The 16030-nt window shown below is 42.7% G+C and overlaps 1 protein-coding gene across 1 annotated transcript in view; it reads left to right on the top strand.

Moving 5' to 3' along the window:
- Window positions 1–670: 670 nt before the first annotated feature.
- The window catches only part of cald1a (caldesmon 1a), a 52622-nt gene continuing 37262 nt past the window's right edge, over window positions 671–16030 (top strand). The window contains exon 1 of the mRNA XM_069156862.1: window positions 671–765. The gene's annotated coding sequence lies outside the window, so the exon portion shown is untranslated. The remainder of the gene's footprint in view (window positions 766–16030) is intronic.

Genomic DNA, 16030 nt, shown 5'->3' on the forward strand with positions numbered 1-16030 from the left:
GAGCTGTGTGTTCCCAGACTATTGCTCACAGCTTCAGTGTTCTTCGCCGTGATTATTGTCTGGAAACCCTGTTGGCATTATGGCAGGGCCACTGTGAAGGGCGGATCAATCAGCGGCCAGTGGGGGGGGGGGGGGGGGTTAGCTATGTGCAATGATGAAGTCAAACTTCTTTTTTTTTTTTTCCAGTAAATGTAGCTGCAGCAGTGGGCGACGTGTTGGGTAGCAAGCCTACATGCTTCTAAATGAGAATGAGTGTGATTTACAGTCTACCTGATTGATAACTGTGGTTATTTGTTATGATTGCTTACTTTAGGTCAGAAGTCTGTGGCAGCACATTATGCTGCCTTTTTGGGCTCATGGTCTGCATGTGAGCAAATAGTGCAAGAGGAACATTTCATATGACAGAATAGTATTTTTCACAGACCTCCAGAGGGATTACTAAAAAAAAAAAAAAAAAAAAAAAGAGCCTAAAGTCACTTCAGATATAGCAACTTTTGCACAAGGTCTTCTCAGAATTGGCATATTTAATATTTCATTTTGGACTTTGTGAGAGGAGTGTGCTTGGCGCTGGAACAGCAGTCTGAAGCAGACAACTCGGCCAAGAGTAGATGTGCGATTATGTCTTAAAGAGGGAGGGGCTTGAACGGGTCCTCAGTCAGTTTGGTTTTATCATTGAGTGTAGTGGAGGACCGACTGCAGACTGGCTCCCTCTCCTCTCCTCTTGCTCGACTCTACAGCTCTACTTTGTCCCGTTCAGATCCGGAGGTAAGCGCAAAAAAAAAACAAACAAAAAAAACTTTACCAAACCCTTTTTGAGGTTGATTATCAGACCTTATTCTGGTGAAAAGTTGAGGATGCTCCAGCGAGAGAAAAACACGATGCGTTTCACGACGGCGGTAGAGTATGTAGAGTATCATACTGGATCTCGGTTGCGCGCAAAGGGCTGCTTATTTCTACTTTTCTGAAAGTTTTGGCTTCGAGCCGCTCCCTCTTTTACGCGTTTTTCCACGCCAGCAGTTCACTTAACGCAAAGTAAAGTCGTGATTGCGAGCTATGCAGAACTTTTCGATGGTTCAAAGTCATGACGCTGTCATGTAAATATTTCTTAACCGCGGGACTGCACAAAGAAACGCAGACGTCCAACCCTGTAGTGCGCGCTCACTCCTCCCGATTCTTATCGGGGGAAGTATGAAGGGATGGAGGGAAGGGAGGGCGGGGTGCCTCCAAAACCTTGGCCAGCCAACATTTTCATCGCCTCTCAGCCGACATGACGCTCACTGCAGCCTGAGTCAACATTTCGGCCCGGAAGAGAACGTTGCAAAGATTTACCCCCTTTTTTTTTTTTTTTTTTTTTTTTTTTTTTTTTTGCCTTCCTGCCAGCAGCATCCTCCATTTGCTGAAGGAAAGTTGTGCCCCTGATCCAGAATGTGACTAAACCTGTTGAAATTTGAGGAAAGTGTATAAAGTTGGCTCGGGGTGGGCCCCATATGGCTGACAGCACACCACATACTCCTCAAAGATCAAATCTGAGCGTAAAACCACGCTGAGATACAGAAGGCAATTGTCTTTTCGTGTATGAACCTCAAACGCATCCAGCATCTCCTGCAGACAAAGCCACAGGGCAGACTTGCAGGGGGCAGGCCTGCTCACTCCGCAGATGAATCCGCTTCTCATCGTTTCGAGGTATCACGTTCTTTGCAATCCCACCACCCCTCAGGCAAAAAGGCTCTCTTCAAGTCTCATTGTACTCGAGTTGGGCATAAAGTCTTTTGATCTCGGCTTTATTACATTGTAGTATCTGCGAAATGGAAGCATGGCAAATGGGAGAGGGCGGAGGGAGAGGGTAGATCTGTAGGTTCTTTTCTTTTTGAACGCTTCCAGGCCAAGAGACAGCATCGTAATTGTCCATGAAACTGTATCTGATAAGTTGTGCAGTGTTGGGAAAACACATGGAGAATGCCCTCCGCTCCTTATAAGGTGCAGGCCCAACCTGGTGACAGATGATTGGAATAGGCTCTGGAATGCGATGCATAACAGTCTTCTGGTACAGTGGTTCTCAACGCTTTTGTACCCCCACAGGCCCAACAAACTACCCTCAGTACCCGTCCAGCAACACCACCCGGTCATGGTTCATGGTCCCAATGTGCTCATTTCCACTACTAATATTTTAGGCATTTATTCATTAGGTTACCTCAGGCAATTTTTAACCAGCTATCCTTTTGGCTTTGTCTTCCATTTAACCGTACTTAAACTTATTTGACCACTTTTCTTATACTGTCAGCTAACTATTTCAAACTCTCTGTCCATTATTTAAACAAAAATCAGCCATTTATACATTTCCTTTTGGTATTTAATTTACCAATTACTTTAAGCTAAGCATTTCTTTTTTTTAACCACTCCTTTTAGCTAACTATTTCAGCTGTTTATCCATTACTTCTGGCTGAAGATTAAACTTTTTTTTTATCCACTATATATGATATATATTAACAAATCATAATTCCTTTTTTGTTAAATTAGTCAGTCCACTTATTTTGTGATTGTTGCGATTAACAAGGCTTGATATTGCAGCAGCTTTTCTTAAAACTTTTGATGTAGTTTGCGAAGTTTAAAGTAATTTTTTGTGGTAAAATTGCAGAAGTTAGCAAAGCTATCGAGTCGAAGAAAAAACTAGATTTCTTTTTAAACTACTATCGAATAAAAAGTCATGTAATCCCTTCCTACGATTATAAACGTACTGCACATCACAGAAATATTTTAGTTCAAATCTTTGTTTTTGTAAAAAAAAATTTAACTTAGAGTACCGTGAGGGTTAAATTTACAAAAGAATTCCCAAAAATGATGTCACCATACAAAACAGACCGTCTGTGACTGTAATATACAACACAATGGCTAAATCTCCTGTAAAATGAAGGGCTTTAGCAGCTTTTTAAATTATATCAATTCAACACATACTGTATGCACAGCAACAAAGTGCACTCTCACAACTGGAAGTGTGTATAAAACTAATTTAACATATTCCTCATTCCCATGATAAGACCACATTTCCCATAAACCCCGACCATTATGGTTTTTCCACTCAGCCGGCATGAGGTTTGTTTTGATGGTGAGAGGAGAGGTAGTGAGCCTTGCTATCTGGAGTTATTTTTGTTGACAAAGCGATTTTTGTTTGGACAGGATTACTTTGTGCTATGATACCTTTAGCATAGCTTCCGCAGAGAAAATCTTTTCGCGGTAAAAAAAAACTGCAGGAATTGGTTGCATTTGTGTTCATTATTATGACAGCAAGATCACAATGTCCTGGAGGAACTGATTGGTTGAACCACTCGATTTTGTCCGCTCCCTGGCAATTGCAGAGGTACCACGGCTATAGGACCTATTTTGTTGTGTTGTTTCAAGTTTTTGCATGCATGTTCACACACGTACAGAAACATACACGCGCAGCTATTTCTAGGCTGAAACCAATAAAACTGCAGGCTTTACGCTAAAACGCATGTCGTGCTTTGTACTTAGAAGGGGATTTTATAATTGGCACGATATGATATGGGTGGCGAAGAATCTGGAGGTAATTGCACAGAGTGATAACAGGGGTTTGGCAGTGTGGGGCGAGAGCCAGGGCCAGGGTTAGGGCTGGGCTGGCAGGATGTAGGGAACACTGCCATGCATTTCCGGAGTCTGGCTCTGGACTGCGCAGTGCGGTGAAAGCTTCTAGTTACTGTATGCTGACTTCCCTCTTTCTCCCTCCGTCTCCTTTTCCATCCCCGTCCTCTCTTCTCCCTCTGTTTAAAGTTAGCTGTTGGAGTGGGTGATTATTCTGCCTCTTTCTCTTCCCAATCAAGAGATGCCAAGGCATGAAGCATCTACAGTTGTGTGTTTACACAGATGAACTGTTTGTAGGTGCTTTGTTATAGTTTGACGCTCGATGCTCATAATCCAGCGACGTATCAAGTTCCAAAGCAAGAAACCAGAGTTTCCTTGCGAGGCAATAGTTTTTTACCACCGCTGAGCGAAGGCAGCCAACCAAGTGGCGAACTGAATTTGAATTCAATGGAAAACTGGCAGAGGCGACTTTCTAACACAAATGATCGGACCACTTTGTTCCTTTTAAAAATAGATGTGTACCTACACTTTGTTCGGCGTTGAGGCTTTGTGGCTCCGTTTCCAGTGATCACATGCTGACATGTCAGTCCAAACATACATTGTTTGTGCACAGCAGGTGCCAGAGCTATTTTCTGGTTTCTTCTCATAACGGACCAGTGAAACAATGTCAAGCATGTTTCCTGTGCTCAAGTCGTTTTACCGCGTTGGTTTAATCTTATGCAGATTTGTTTGTTATAAGAATATGCTTTGAGAAAGAGATGCGGCCTCAACCGTGCCTGCAGAACCACAAGCAAAATTAGTGCTCCCTGTTTTATCAATGGTGTCCTTGTCATCAGTGTGCACCACTTGCTTGGAATAACGTCAGTTTCGGTTGTTAGGTTTGTGTCTTCTGGACGGCAGCAGGAGTAGGACAGGGTTCAGCTCATGTGAAGCGATTGTGATTGACGCGCCGCTAACGCTCGTGGGACTCTGGGCCTGGACTCGAGCCCCACAGCGTACTCGTTCTGTCCCCCCCCCCCCCCCCCCCCCGCTTGCCTTTGAATTCGATAGCATGTAATTTGAAGGCACTGCATCCAGAACCGCACACTAAGTTGTATAATATGGTGAGCTTGGACGGACGGGCAGATGTCGGGTTGGAGAGGAATTCTGAACTCTCTCACCGAGTAACGACGGTCAGCAAGTGGTAGGCCAAAACTGGCAGGGCTGCTTAAGGGCTTGTGAAGTCACACGAGGGTGTGAAACCTTAGATGATGTTTTTTTTTTTTTTTTTTATGCAGTGAGGGTTTGTGATATATAAATTTCTGGTATTTGCCATGTCAAAAAGGAACATTTCTCGTACTGTGAATTTTTCCGTGTGTGTCATTTAGCTTTATACCCTGTTTGTTGTTCCTCATTTTGCAGCCAAGCTGACATGGAACAGTTGTGTAGGGGGAGCACGTAGCTCTTGGATGTTCTGGCATTAGTTCACTGCACAATTAGACTGTAGTTGTGTCCTGGGTAATGGAGAATGCTTGCTCTCCTCATCTTTCCAGACCTATAACAGATTCACCACCAAATTAAGCCTGATTTAATAGTTTTTTTTTCGAGCCACATATTCGATACACTGTACATGCATAAAGAATTTCATAATGATCCCCCGTCCCAGGATCTATATTTTGACTTCCTTTCCTTCCAAACTAGCTCTCAAACTTTGATTCTCCTGTCTGAAGCAGTCATGTGGGCACAAAAGACCTGTGTTTGAATTCCTCTGGGCTTTAGTCACACTCTGATGAAGAGGGTTTGTTAGATCAACCTCTCACTCGTATCGTTTTCTGACTTTAAAGTGCGATCACTCAAGGCCAGATTGCCTAATAGGCTGCATGGCACGTCAGTGTTGGTAATTGGCACACTGGTTTGCCATATGCTCGTTGCCAGATGCCAGAAGTTTAATAGCTATACAAAATTTAAAAAAAAACTATTGTATTCCTATTTGCTCTTACTGGATCTTTGTTTTTTTAATAGTGGATGATATAATTCACGAGGCAACCTTCATATCTTAAAAGGTAAAAACTTCCTCTCTTACTCACGTGGTCTGCATTTCATGGGGTTTTAGTTGATGATTGATTGTGCGAGAGTGAGGTCAGTGCTCCTAAGCAGCGCTTCTGATGTCATCCTACAAAGATGCATGTTCTCCCCTTCATTCCCTGAAGCGGGTTATTCGAAGAAGTGTGCAACCTTGTTGAGAGGGGACATTTAGCCTTTGGGCTTCTTCTCATCTGATAAAACAAGCACAGGAAATGTCTCTGTTAGCTGATTGGCCTTGTGTTTTCCTTCGGCGTCCTCCCACTGGGACCTCAGACGTGCACAGTGTGTCCCTGTGGCAGAGGACCCACCTTACATGTCTCTCCCTAACAGCTACATTAACTTCCCCTTCGCCTCCCTTCTTTCCTGTAACACCAGTCTATTTCACCTCAGCTCTTTTTCTCCAGAAAAGAAATGATTACTATAACGTTCATTCTCACTTCGCCCGACTTCTTCTCTTTGCCAACTTTCCATTCTTTCCACTCTGTCCTCTCTTCACCTCCCCTCTCCTCCTCCTCCTCCTCCTCTTCCTCCTCCTCCTCCTCCTCTTCTCAGCCTTTCGTCTTCTTCTCAAAGAGTCCCAAATCTAAACAAACACAGCTAATCAAGAGCCTGTCAAATCACCGTTTAAAAGTCCCATATTTTAGGGTAATCGGGAATTAAGGGAACGTGGAGGTAATAAGGTGATGTAAATCCCAGAGGAGTGTGTGAAAAATACCATTCAGCGCGCGAGCACATGACCGGTGAGGTCATGTGTTTACACAGTTAGCGAGGTTAACCGCTCTATGAATCGCACAGGGGGGAAAACAGACAGGGCAATGTGCGGGTCAGTTATAGGCCTGCTGGATTTATGCTTGTGGCTCTAGAGCTGCTGTATGTGTTGAAGTGTGTATGGCGAATGTGAAGGACAGCTTGGAGAGTCCGTGTTGGACGCCTGCCATCCTCGGAGCGAGAACTGGCAGGAGCGAGATCGGGCTCGTATGTGGTAATGATGGAAGTGAGGACTTACCTCATACACATAAAACAATCACTGTGTCCTTACATGGGTATTCACATGAGTCAGACTTCTACTGTAATTCTCTTTCAGTCTTTGGATGAGCTTCATAGCTGCTTTTTGTTTCAACAAAGTTCTATTTATTTGAACGTTTATTTTAAGTCTTGGTGTAAAATCTGAGGAGAGTCCAGCACTGTCACATGGTATCACAACTTATTATGGCCTTCCAGGCTGCAACTAACAATTATTTTTTACCATCAAATCTGACAATTATTTTCTGGAATGAACTCTTCATATGTTCCAAGAATCAAAGAAATTCATTTTACAAGAGAAAAAAAACCGGAGAAAAACCACAAGTCCTCATTTGAGAAAGTGGAACCAGTAAATGTTGCATTTTTAGCTTTTGTAAATGACTCAAACCTGCATCCACTCCTCTTTCTGCCACTTTCATTAAGTAGAAACAAGCTGCAAGCACAACATTGGGGACATTTTGCCGACATAGTTCAACATTAACATTACATTGGAGTTGTGTTTCTGGCAACGTGATCCAAGGGGCGATAACTGTCTATGGCTTTATGACTGGGTTACATTACACATGATTATTTGATGCTTCACTAATGGAAAAATATTGATTACAGCAGCTTTAAATGATTAATTGATAATCAAAAGTATGGGTGGCCAATTTTACTCTGGTCAGTTCATCATCTAATCAGCTTGCTTCATCACGAAATTGAAATTTGATTCATTCATAATGTTTCTCAAACCTTTCTCAATCTGGCACTTAAAACCAGACATGTGTCTTAAAGCAAGGCACATTGTTGCAAATGGTCCACGTCCAACTTTCCCACCTGAATAGGCCAGTCAGGCAGCAGCACAGTCTGAGGTCTGTGTCGGGGCTGCAGTTGGGAGCAGTGGTAATTGTTTAAGAGCGCATTTATAGAGTGTACTCTTTGTGCCTCCTAATCAGAAGCATACTCAGGCATTTACATATGAGCCTCCGAGGATTGCTCAGGAATGTATTACAAGCGAGGCGAGAGGACGTGAGAGTAAGAGAGCCGGCGCTAGTGGGCCATTCGGTTGTTGCCATTTCTTTCCACTTCACATGTCACTGCCCTGTTGGGGTGAGAGAGGGGGTTTAAAAGATAAGCGTGCGTGTGAGTGAAAGTGATTAAGGCTGGAGATCAAAAGCGCAGAATAGCTGATGCGAAGCCATTTCTCCCTCAACAACAGTAACAAATGTAAGTGTGTTTAGGCACACTTTCAACATTTTCTTCCTGCGTCTTTGAGATATAGATACCAACAATTTCTCCAAAAAGTAGTAATCCAGCGCTCCCATCTATCTACCTATCGGCGGCCTTTATAGATTAGATCTTTTTTCGTGGATTCATTTCAGTCTGCATTAGGTAATTTGTCAATTTTTCTCTCTGTACTCTAACTTAGGTCTGGCAAGGGGACAAGAAGAACAAAAATATGGCCTCAGAAAACCATTTTAATCAGACGCTGCTCCGCAGGGACAGAGGCTGGCATAGGAGAGCTCTTTACCTCATCAGAGCTCTGCCAGTGGTGATTGGGAGAAACACTCAGTCAGGTTTTTATTGAATAACCCCAGCGCTGTACTGGAGGGGCTTTACTGTAATAGAGCAGCTCTTCGGCCGCCGAGGTGACAGCCAAATGGTACTTATTAAACTAAGGGCTGATTCATACTATATGCCCTACTGCAGTTTAACCTTGTTGGAGGTTTATGGTTTGGCTTTAGTGCTGAAGTCCAGTCACATTTTTCATGACTGAGATACATATGCATATGATTATCCTCTGATCAGACAGCAGAGTTCACAGATTTCCTATGTAAAAAAAAAACACCACATGATTACAGTTATTTTGATACAGACCGTCATTCATTTCATTTTACTTTCAATTTGAGTTGTAATATCCACTTGAAATAGAATGTGTGCTCAGCAGTTGAAGATAACGCTTTAGCACCTCGACAGCACTAGAGCAGGTCTTGAGATGCCATGCTACTCAGGAATAATAGCTGTGGATCCCATCGTCTCTGCCTATTTACGCAGTACACAGCTCTTCGCGCAAATTGAGCATGACATCTAATGGAGTGTGAGCGTGGATTAATTACCCCTGCATTTAGACTAATGGCTTCTTCTCTTCTGATTAATGATGACACATGCCACAACGGAGTAGTGCACACCTAAAACATATGAAGAGTTTAATGGTGAAATAAGATCTCTTCCTCAGGAACAGTAAAGTATTTAATCTGACCTAATCTGCTCATGTGAAAACACTTCGTCTTTTTAATTATTGTTTAAGTATTGTGAGCTTTTGAGTGCCTTTAATAGCATAACATAGAGATAAGGTACCCATAACCTTCCTTCTTAAATACAGAGCAATGAACATAAAGTGACAAGGTTGTCTAAACATAAAGTGAATTGCTTGTAAGAATCAGATGGGGGTGTGCAACGATTCTTTCTTGTATACTGTAGTAAATGAAACGAATATTTCAGTTGTGGACTACTGGTTGAATAAAAAGCAATTTTCAGATGTCTCTTCGGGCTCTGGGAAGTTGGGATGGTAATTTTTTACTTCTTGTTTTTTACATTTTGCAGACTAAACAATTAACTATCAAAAAAAATTGCATATTAATAGAAGAAGAATAGGTGGATAGAGACTAAGGCTGGTTATCCTTCAAGAATTTTCGATACCGGTATCAATACCTTGACTTCGACAAGGTTCCTGAACAAACTTTTTTCAATTTTAATTCCATTTAAAAGAAGAAAATAAAATTACATTAAACATGATTGTACAAGTCTTCAGCTTTCATGCAGTTTAAAGGGGATTGTTTTCTGTAGCTACAATTTACAGTTGTCCAAAAAAATGCCTCACAAACAAGCTATTGGTAGAGGGGAAAACATTTTTTAGACGACTGTGCACAAAGAGGGCTTTAGTTCCCATTTACTGTAGCGCATACAACTCAGACAGGCATGTGGCCAAAGATTAGTTTGACAACAGTGACATTAGGTGTTCTAATGTAAGATTTACTCAAATTGAAACTGTGAATTGATGTACCTGTGCCAGCTAAGTAGAGTGTACGTATGGCAAATGTTGAATATAACTGCAATAATCTAATATTGGCCAATATATTGGTCTAGACCAAGTATTAGTCTTGCTCTACTGAATATCAATACTTTGGTATATTAGCGTATAATGTTTCTTGGCCTGACTTGGTTTTATTTATGGTGGAGGACTTTTGATGGTTTATTGAGTTAGATGTTGATGAACCCGGTACAGTATATATTAGGGATGAGGTGGGGTGCCCGTTTTGGCTGGCCTCATTAAGGCTGCCTTAATGAGAAACAAAACACCCAGATGCCCCCCCTGGAACAATGGGTTCTTGTTATCAAAGAGTGTGCGTCCCATGTATGATGAAGTCTGGCTTGCGTCCCGGCAGATTTTTCACGAGGTTCTGTGTGTCTGAGTCAAGCCCTGAGCCCCGCAGTACCACTCACTCCTATGACAGCCACCTGGGAGACCACCTTGGAAAATGGGCCCCTATTAGTTCAGGTTAGACTTAATGACCAGTAATGGTACACCGGCCAAGCCAAACTGTGCAAAAGGGCTCCGGGCAGGCCGAAATGAAATACCAGTCACTCAAGTTCTGAACATAAACACAAGGTGGGTGGTGGGTGAATAGGTGTGTATGTAGGTGCATGTCTATGTGTATGAGGGGGTTCAGACATGCATCTATGTGTTTGACAGCTGAGTTGACCCAGGTATAGGAGACAATTTTCCAACCAGACGACATGGGTGAACCCCCATGGACAGACTAGGGGGTGGCTGTGGTTTTGGATTTATTCCCATTTAGCGCTGCTGCTTTGTGAACTGAATCTCATTTCCAGTTTTGCCATCAGCTAAAAAAAACGCTTGCAGCAACCTCCACAGAGCAACCAGAGAAGCCTCCTAAGAGCACTGCTCAATTATTTACAATTTCATGGCTGTCTGAGATATGTGTTATTCTAATAAATTTAGAAATTAGGAGGCTTAAATACTGCACATATATTAACCTCTGAAGCTGAATTTTATCCTCAATTTAGTGGTAAATGCCACATCATGCTAATGGCATTCAATGATGATTGCGTCTTCCATGGTCTAAATAGTCTGTGGTCTAGAATTAGCACAGGCATTAAAAGTAAGAGACTCCAGCATTTATAATAGTGTGATATGAGTCAATCAGCCACTGAATAAAATTACTTTAACTCCCGGGGAGAATGAACTGCAGAGCTTCCAGGCCTGCTGAGGCAGACAGTGAAACATAGTGTAATCTACAATGAAGGAGACAAATGCAGAGGAAGAGAGAGAGCTTTGTTATGTCTCATGAAGCTCTAGGGTTTCCTGGAATTTTTGGCAATGGCTCCCAAAGTCACATAACCACAGAACGAGAGAAGACATAGACAGACGTGGGGTAACTCTCCTGAAAGACGCAGTTCAAGTTTGACACTGCAGGTGTTTGCACCGGTGGTCACTTAGACATCGAGACTGACAGAAAAAAATGAACACAATGGCAGACTTGACAGAAGCTGACAAACATTATCGACTGTATAAGGCCCAGAACATCAGCATTGTATTACCAAACCCAAATTCATTGTGGGAATATATGGTTCTGACCACGCTCCACTGGGGATTTCCAGTTTCCAGTTGTTGCATCTTGATTTTGGAGCACTATTGGAGCAGCCTTTACCCAATTGGCATTGGCCAACATATACCACATTTTGCGTGCTGAAATTATTCTGCTGCCACCATTGCTGGAATTACATCAATGCCATCGCACACAGCCAACCCTCAATGGTCGCTGATTGGTCCGCCCTTCAGAGTGACAGAGCGAACCATAATGTGAACAGGGTTTCCAGACTTCGATCCACTTCGATCACAGCGAAGAATGAAACTTTAAACAATAGTCGGGGAAAGCCAGGCTACAGGAACATGCTAAACGCAAGTACCTGAAAGCTGATGACAAGGCATTGTAAGTCCTGCGAATGCGTAAAGCTGATGAATATTACTCAATTATGCTGGTATTAATCTCGGTCCTTGAGAAGGTAATATTTTCTTGTTAAATCTATACAGATTGTTTCCTTTGACCACAATGGTCAACAGAAATGGCGGCTGTGGAGGAACGTCCTTGCTGTGCTAACAAATGCGATGTGTGACCTTTGAATCGCTCAAAGGTGAAGCACATAGAATTTCTGTCTGCATGAAGAGTTGATGAAGTGCAGCTGCGGTAGGCCTTTGTGGAACTGGTCAGCACGATTGTTTTCAGCGGAAGTGAATGGAAACGAAAGGGGTCAGTTTTCTCTTGTGGTTGCGTGATATATCCACAAAAGCTGCAACGTTCATTTTCAAGTGAGAACTCAACAGAAGGCAAAGACGTGTAGCTCAAAGCGTCGAATGTTCACACACCTGCGTGAAGCATGGTCCAGGCTTAAGGCCCTGGCTTGGACCTTTCACCCTGAGGGGGATTTAGATGGGGGCAGAAGGCATGTACCCTTCCAAGCTGGCCGACTGCCACAGTAATAATAACAGCCAGCACAGCCATGCACGAAAATGAGATCTGGTAAAGTGAGTGAACTTCAGCCCTGCAGAGCCCGGAAAGGATCTGAGGTATGAGAAGAGTGGAATGTATTTTTTGGAAGGAGAGGTGAGCTCACTGTCACTTAGAGAATGTGCGTCCGCTGATTCAAAAGCAAGGGTTTAATATCTTAAAAATGTGTTGCTGCAAATCCCTGAAAGGCAACTTTTCCATAGGGGTGTGATATTTATTGGAGTTTTCTAGTTCCTGGCTTCATATCTGTCAACTGGTGTAGGCGGACTGGGATTAGGACTGGTTTACTGTGCTGAACTTTGTGATGACCCCACCAGTCCTTTGCCTATTACAATCCCTCATCTGGTAACTATTCTTTGCACTCTCGATTTGTACCGGCTTGTGTTTTAGATGAGTATCACTGTAAAATTCATGAACTTCAGTGTTGAATTCGACCTAAAAGTTACTAATAAAACAATGCAAAACAAATTGTTGCTGACTTCAGAGGATGGCAGATTTATGCAAATGTCTGTTGTAGAAAATGGATAAATGAATTAGAAAAGTGGGTGAAACAACATGCAAATGTTTCACAGCGTTCAGCTCACAGTCGGTGGTGGCGATGTACCAGTTTACCAGCTGATGTAGGTTTCAAAATATTCAAAGAAAAATCTGCTTTGCAAAAGTGTTTCACGAAATGTTAAATACTTTAAACATGTTTGTCATTATATTGCAGCATTTTGCAACTAAAGAGCCAAACGTGGCAAAACGTGACATTGACATGGTGTCCTCTAGTGGACTGACAGGTGTGTTCGATGGTTTTGCGTGATATCGGGTTAGGTGACATTTTCTTTTGTTGTGTTTGGAGCTTGCTCTTTAAATGGCCAGAAAAATAAGCAGGATGATTGAAGGACGCTCAACGCATTTGGTCCGAAACTTACAGTGTACCAGCAGACAGTTTGCAGAGTAATTTAAACATGTCGAATGCTGTCTCTTCTTGGTCACTGTCGCGGCCACTGGTGCCCAATTATCACATGTCTTCTGAGTATTCTGCTTACAAATGTCTTCTCGTCCCCACACCTGTCTGAGGAGCACATCCCAGCACATCCACCGTGAAGCAGCTCCGGCCTGCATCAATTCACTGAAGAGCGTGTGCGAATGAACACCCCGACACGGAGCCGCTGAACTAAAACCAAACGTCCCGCTCTGTCTCCGGTGTGCGGCTCTCTATTATCATACCTTTTTTCTGACTTGTGTGGATGCACTGTGTGTCTTGTCTTGAAGAAACGCTCCCATTTTTTTTCCCAGCAAGACAGAAGCGAAAGCAGCGTCAGGGGGATCGCTCCACCTCTCCACATCCAGTGCGAGTAATAGACCCTCTCGGTCAGGTCATCTTGCTCACCCACCACCCCGCCCACCACCCACCCGCTCCTTAATCTCCTCCTATCTCTCTCTCCAGGAATGCAGCCCTTTATTTTGAAAAATACCTTGTCATGTAATACCCTTGAAAAGCCTCGCAGCACTCTTCAAAAAAATTGGCATTCCACCGCAGGATTTACTGACTCGTGTGTTAAAACAAGGCAGGAAAGATAAAGATTTATGACTTTTTGGAGTGATTTAAATAAATAGGTCCTCTGTTTAAGTGATTTTCTTAGTGTTTTCCTGATAGGGGATTCAGTGCGGTGCATGCGCAAAAAAGGCAAACTCGTGTCGGGGGTTTTCACTCAGCTGTCATGTTTTCAACAGGCCCTCGGTGCATGGGGGCATTGCATCATGCTTTTTAGCCTCACTCTACCCTCATGTATGTTTCCATGTAAGGTATGATGGAGAAGGCATCCTCTCGCAGCGTGGTTTGAGTCAGCCACATAAATCACTTGGTGGTTTATATTCTTCTTTTTTCTTTCATCCTTCCAATTTTCTCTCCTTCCCTCACCAAAGTGTAATTTCTCTCCGGACACCGAGAGAGCCACACGTCCGCCCGAGACCGAAACGTGGCTTTTATAGGAAGCATGTCGCAAATGTTCAGCAGATCCATTTTGTTTCCATATTTTTTTTTTTTTTTTGCCTCAGAGAAGCACATAAGGAACCTCTCAAGCTTTATGAGAAATACATTTTTATGTTCCACTTAATGCTTCCAGCATGTCGTGTTATTGCCCATGTACCAGAGGCAGTGGGCTGCTGTGGATCATGCTAATCACGTTTACGTTGTAGTCATTGAGCTTTGGTGCACATCCAGAGTGACTTACACTTATTAAAATGCTACAAGTTCAGAATCTTGCCTGAGGGACTTTTAGCCAGACACACTGGCTTTTTTTGTTGTTTTTTGTTTTTTTTGCAGTGGCTGAAACTGTGATCTTTCAGTAACTGATTCTGAGAGGACAACTAAACTTTTCCTTGCTCACTAGAGATCATTTCTGTTCTGTTCCGTTCTGTTTTTATCCTCTTCTGTTTGATTCCTCTTTATTGCCATCAGCTGGATAAACCGTTCTCTCTAGCTGCTGTGTCGGCAGTAGCAGTGCTTAGACTAAAACCCACCATATATCAGTGCTCTGATTCCACTAGCCTCCCTGGTCCGCTCACTAGTAGCAGATTAATGTCCTGTTGAGGAGACACAGACTCCTGCTCGGGCCTCATTTACTTTGACAGAAGGCAGGTGTCAAGACGAGCTGTCCTGAAGGAACGAGAAGGAGACTGCTTTTCTCCTGGAAATGGATACGAGAGCAGGATGAGAGATGGATTCATGAGAAGTCACATGTTCTTGTGTGTTTTGCTTAAAAGGACAGATAAACCTTTGGTCCAGAAGGTACGCTGGAGCATTAAGCAACCTGTTGAGACGTTGTTCTTTTCGAGTGCATTGAGATCACCGACTCCTTTGTCTTTGGTTTCATTCGGCATCTGTCTGTCATTATTTATTTACGATCCCATTTAATAGCCTTCAAAATGTCACAGTGCACCTCAAGGTCCTACAAGACTTGATGTTATCCTAGTGTATTTATCATAACTCTGTTTTGCTTTGACAGAAAAATGATGTGGAAAAATTGCATTTATTTATTCATTTGATTCCTGTCTTGTTTGATCCTATTACAGTGTAGTTCTGATGCTGCCCTGGCCCTTCAATGGATGTACGCTTTCATATCGCATTTGATTGTGAGTGACAAAAAGATGAAGGCTTCACTGTAAAGTCCTTGTGGGATTACACAACAGACTCTTAATATCGCATGTCAAGTGCAGGGGTGCATATTTATTGAGATTATTTGACATTCTCGATATTTGTGCCAGAATATCTGATGTGTTTTTTCAAGGAGACGCTTACATAAGAGGGGTGCACTGCTGAAAACTAAGACTGCCTGGATCCTGTGCAAACAGGGGAAGAAAGAGCCGGAATAGCTTATTTATCACGTTTTTCTCCCGTCTTCGTTACTTGGCAGCAAAGCAAAAGATATCCGTTGTAAAAAAAAAAGTATTATGGTCTTCGAGAAAGACTTTTCACGAGCGTGAACTAAACTAATTCTTGCAAAACTTAATGCTAAGATCAATCTTAGTGCAAAGACTGTAAGAAGGGAGAGGCACTACGTCTGACCACGACTTTTTGAATTTAGTTTTTTTTTAACTAACTTTTGAGTAGTCTCACTGCTTTCGGTCTTAAAAGTACTGACAAAGCCAAACTAGCTGAATCCCTGTTAACAATTATGCCAGCAAAGCTAAGCTACCTGCTAGAAGTGGCATATTTACCATCTTCTCACTTTGCAAGAAAGAGATGAAGCATATTTAAAAAGTAATCTTTTTCTAAGTTTACTACA

This window comes from Embiotoca jacksoni, unplaced genomic scaffold (genome assembly GCF_022577435.1).
Source record: "Embiotoca jacksoni isolate LCO1_2020_lvr unplaced genomic scaffold, fEmbJac1.0.p SCAF_21, whole genome shotgun sequence".
NCBI classification, from domain to species: domain Eukaryota; kingdom Metazoa; phylum Chordata; class Actinopteri; family Embiotocidae; genus Embiotoca; species Embiotoca jacksoni.